The following is a 4777-nucleotide window of genomic DNA, read 5'->3' on the forward strand; positions in this document are numbered from 1 at the left end:
AGATTCAGATTGGTAGGAGAAAAATGTTCATAAGAATTAGATCTTTGGGGGCTTTCCTGGTGGTGTAGTGGTTAAGAATCCACCTGCCAATGCAGGGGACATGGGTTCGATCCCTGGTCCGGGAAGATCCCACATGCCGCGGAGCAACTAAGCCCGTGTGCCACAACTACTGAGCCTGCGCTCTAGAGCCCTCGAGCCACAACTACTGAGCCCATGTGCCTAGAGCCCCGTGCTCCGCAACAAGAGAAGCCACCACAACGAGAAGCCTGCGCACCGCAATGAAGAGTAGTCCCCGCTCGCCGCAACTAGAGAAAGCCCGCATGTAGCAACGAAGACCCAATGCAGCCAAAAATAAATAAATAAAATTTATTTTAAAAAAAAAAGAATTAGATCTTTGAATGGTGGCTTGTGAACTTTCATTTAAGTCCCCACTGGTTCTTGGTCTTTTTCCTCCCAGGGACAGCTATAACTTTCTCATTTATCTTGTTTTATGTCCTGAGAACTTGGCTTGGCTTTCTGCCCATCAGGGCACACAGGTTGGCAGTTCTTATGTGTGCAGGCAGCTCAGCTGTCACATTGGGGACCCCCAAAATATGGCTGGACAGAAATGTGGGTCACCAGCTACCAGGGGAATTGTCTAAGTCTTTCTTTCTTTGATTATCTTTGGGAGTGGCTCTGGATCTTGGGGCTGGGGGAGTAATACCTTTTGCACTTTCTTTGGGGATGTCTCTTGCATCCATGGTTAAACCACAGTTTTGTTTTTGAGTCATTTGATAGGGATACCTTTGGTTTAAAAGTAAAAGAAAAGTTTGTTCAGTATTGCCAGGAATAGTTACTGTTTGTCCCACCTAAAACGTGTTAATAAAATATTTAAAAGGATTTTTTTAGTGAACTTTGTGGTTAGAAGTTGGCCACTCTGCGGAGTTCCTTGATGGCCTAGTGGTTAGCATTTGGTGCTTTCACTGCGGAGGCCGGGGCTCGATCCCTGGTCGGGGAACCATCCCACATGCCATCCTGCTTGCTGCGTAGCGCGGCCAAAATGCAAAAAAAAAAAAAAAAAAAAGAGTTGGTTACTTTGGAAGCTGATATTCAGAGCCTGATAGGAACTGTTTTTAAGGGCTTCTCCACCAAGCTGAAATGAAATTATGTACCCAGAGGGAAAGAAAAACATTCTGAAGCCACTGTGGAAGAATTCACTAAAACATTCAAAAAATGCACAGCTCCAAATCTGGAACATAGGAATCTTTTAATTTTCTTCTTAGTTGGAAATCTCCCTGACATAAAGAAGCAAATTGAAGATAATATAGTTGGATGGGTGGGTTCACTGGGCCTCTTGATATCATTCAGCTGGCAACCCAGTTCTTTGAGGAATAAAGAACAACTACTTGTCTTACAAATCGAGTTTTGACAAGAACAGAAATGCAGCTCTAGAAACAATGAAAAGTCTGTCCTTTTTACCAATCTCAAAACCTTCCCTATTCAGCTCAAAAGGCTTGCAGATATTATAAAACATCTGGATTTAGGGAATAAGAGTCCTTCTTGGTGGAACTTGCATCCTTTTTCTGTGCCTTTGAGCTTTGAGATGTAAGCGTTCTGCATCTCAAGTGTTTAGAGCCATTTCTTTGAAATGTGGACTTCAGGGAGGTGATTCTTATTAGAAGGACAAAAGCAAAAGTATGTGGGGGGCGATTTGGAAACTAGGTGAAAGTTCTACTAAGTTAAATTATGGATATTCATTGACTAGATCATTTCCAAGTAAGATAAAATACTGAAACATTAATTACTGAACACAAGTTTATCTACTTTTGGTATTTTGTCTACTTTGGCTTCTTAAATTTCTCTCCATCAACAACCTCAAGAGAGTCTTTTTTTTTTTTTTTTAACTTTTGGGTTTATTTATTTATTTATTTATTTTTGGCTGTGTTGGGTCTTCGTTTCTGTGCGAGGGCTTTCTCTAGTTGTGGCAAGTGGGGGCCACTCTTCATCGCGGTGCGCAGGCCTCTCATCATCGCGGCGTCTCTCGTTGCGGAGCACAGGCTCCAGACGCGCAGGCTCAGTAATTGTGGCTCACAGGCCTAGTTGCTCCGCGGCATGTGGGATCTTCCCAGACCAGGGCTCGAACCCGTGTCCCCTGCATTGGCAGGCAGACTCTCAACCACTGCGCCACCAGAGAAGCCCCTACTTTGGCTTCTTATTACAGAGGAACTAAAGATATTTGGGTTTATTGGTAAAGGTGTTTTATGCCACATTGAAAAATTTACTGTGAGGAAGAATATACTTCTGGAAATTATGAAATATATTTATAAATGTACCAATCCACAGAATGCTAGTGTAACAGTCCACAATTGCTTACTTCTTAGTTTTCACTAGAAAGTAAGGATTCTAAGGGTTACGAATTCTAATTGTTATATGTAATTTTTTTTTTTTTTTTTTAAACAATTCATTGTTTATTTTTTTATGATTGATTTTGTTCACAGCATTTTTATTTATTTATTTTTTTTGGCTGTGTTGGGTCTTCGCTTCTGTGCGAGGGCTTTCTCTAGTTGCGGCAAGCGGGGGCCACTCTTCATCGCGGTGCGCGGGCCTCTCACTATCGTGGCCTCTCTTGTTGCGGAGCACAGGCTCCAGACGCGCAGGCTCAGTAATTGTGGCTCACGGGCCTAGTTGCTCCGCGGCATGTGGGATCTTCCCAGACCAGGGCTCGAACCCGTGTCCCCTGCATTGGCAGGCAGACTCTCAACCACTGCACCACCAGGGAAGCCCCTGTAATTTTAAACTACTAAAATATAGGGGTGAAAGGAAACAACAGTGTGTGAAAAGTAGGAAGGAAAGTAGAATGTGTCTAGGGGGTAAGGAAAGGTATGGAAGGACTTTATTAAAAGTCTTTTTGTCATTTGCAGAGAGTTATTGTTTTACTCTGATGCTTTCACAGAAGTGCTTCTTTGTCTTTAGAGATTCATGGAAAGATCTAGAATACAGGTTTCTGATAAGTTTAAGAACATAAAAGTGAACTGGGTAATAATTTTCAGAGCTAATGAAAAAACTGGATTCAACCTGAACAAGAATTAATAACGTATGATTAAATGAACTGATGAGGATGATTATAATGTTTTTTACAACTTTTTCTTTGAAGCACTGCTGATTCCTTAATGTTTTGTTTTCCAAATTTAAGGAAACCTTTCTCTCTTAAGCTATTTATGACTTAAGGCAATTTGGTAAATTATACCTTTGTAAACAAAAGTGAAACATTTTTTTCCCTACCTGATCCCTCCAGAATTTGGAAATTTGTTGTGTAGTCTTATTTTCATGGCAATATAGTGATTTACATAAGCCCAATAAGAATATGTTCTTATAACAGGACACAATTGGAAGCCTCGGTTATATTACCAAGGCTTTGACTGGAATATCATATTTGAGAATATGCATAAAATCAGATATGACCAGACAGTTTTAAGGAACTAAGGTTGACTTTATGGAGGCAATAAAGCTCCTAAGAAAAACTGGCCTGGCATCTTGTTTATAGGGTTCCTAGAAACCTTACCAGGTGAGTAAGGAAGGTCACTTCCTGGCAGGCCCGAGAACCTCAGGATATCTTGGGGACCTTGAGAAGAGAGGAATTCACCCAAATCTATAGGTATTCCAGATGAAGTCTGAAATGACAAATCCTTGGCTTGACTTCTTAATCTGGAGATTAATTAAGATTAATCTGGAGAGGCTTTAAAAGTTCAATCTAAGATTCCTTATGAAAAGTCCTAGCAAAACAGATTTAAAAAGAGCCTATATGGTCAATTACTCTTCCTACTGCACCTCTGTAAATAATCAGCCCAAGTTTTATTAGACTAGACTTATTTTGCAAACAAATTAGTCTTACTATGATTATCTTTGATAGAAATGGGGGTGATTATAAAAAAAATTATGTTGCAGTAGAAAATTATAATATGATCTTGTGGATATCAGATTCTAGTCCTATTCACTGTCTTTGAGCTTTTGTTATATACCTGTAAACCGGACTGGATCCTGAATTGTTCTAGTTTTCTCAAGTATCTGGCTACTCTCCAAACTAGGATTTCCAGTTTTCTCCTGCCCTTCTGATTTGAAATCACTAAGAACAAAGACTACCCTTAGAAGGGTAGACTACCCTCCTTAGAAGGGACCATACCAAGTCAGCAGTCAAACTTCAGGGCCTTAAACCTTGGGTCCATATCTCCCAGTTAAAAAGGGCTCCTCCAGACTCTTGGAACTGTACAACTGGAGACCTAAAATTAAAATTGGCTTATGGAGGTTCCTCCCCAGAAGCAGATAGCATCTTGAGATGGACAGCTCTCCCTAGATCACGGATCAAGATCTTTATTTCCTATTTGAAACCTTTATTCCTATTGCCATTTCACTACTTGCTTTTTACTCTCTGTTAATGCACGGCAAGACAATGCTTCTCTGGCAACTATCGCTGAATCTTGCCAAGGCCATACCTACAGAACAGAAGTCCCTAGGTTTTCTTGGTAAGATGATTTGAGATAGTAGAATTGCTTTAGATTACTTGCTGGCTAAACAAGGAAGAGTCTGTGCCATAGCAAATACCTCTTGCTGTAGCTGGATCAACACCTCTGGTAGTGTAGCAAATGCAAGAAATTAACAAGCCACTTGGCTAAGGCAACAGGAGGCCATTAGACTAAGGTGGCTCTAGTGCTGTGTGGCCTACATAAGCAAACCAAAACCTAAGCCTGTAAATGCCTCAAGGTTATGAAATTAAAACCTAAGGACAACCAATCACATACAG

The sequence above is a fragment of the Balaenoptera musculus genome, chromosome 1 (assembly GCF_009873245.2).
Source record: "Balaenoptera musculus isolate JJ_BM4_2016_0621 chromosome 1, mBalMus1.pri.v3, whole genome shotgun sequence".
In the NCBI taxonomy this organism is placed as follows: Eukaryota; Metazoa; Chordata; class Mammalia; order Artiodactyla; family Balaenopteridae; genus Balaenoptera; species Balaenoptera musculus.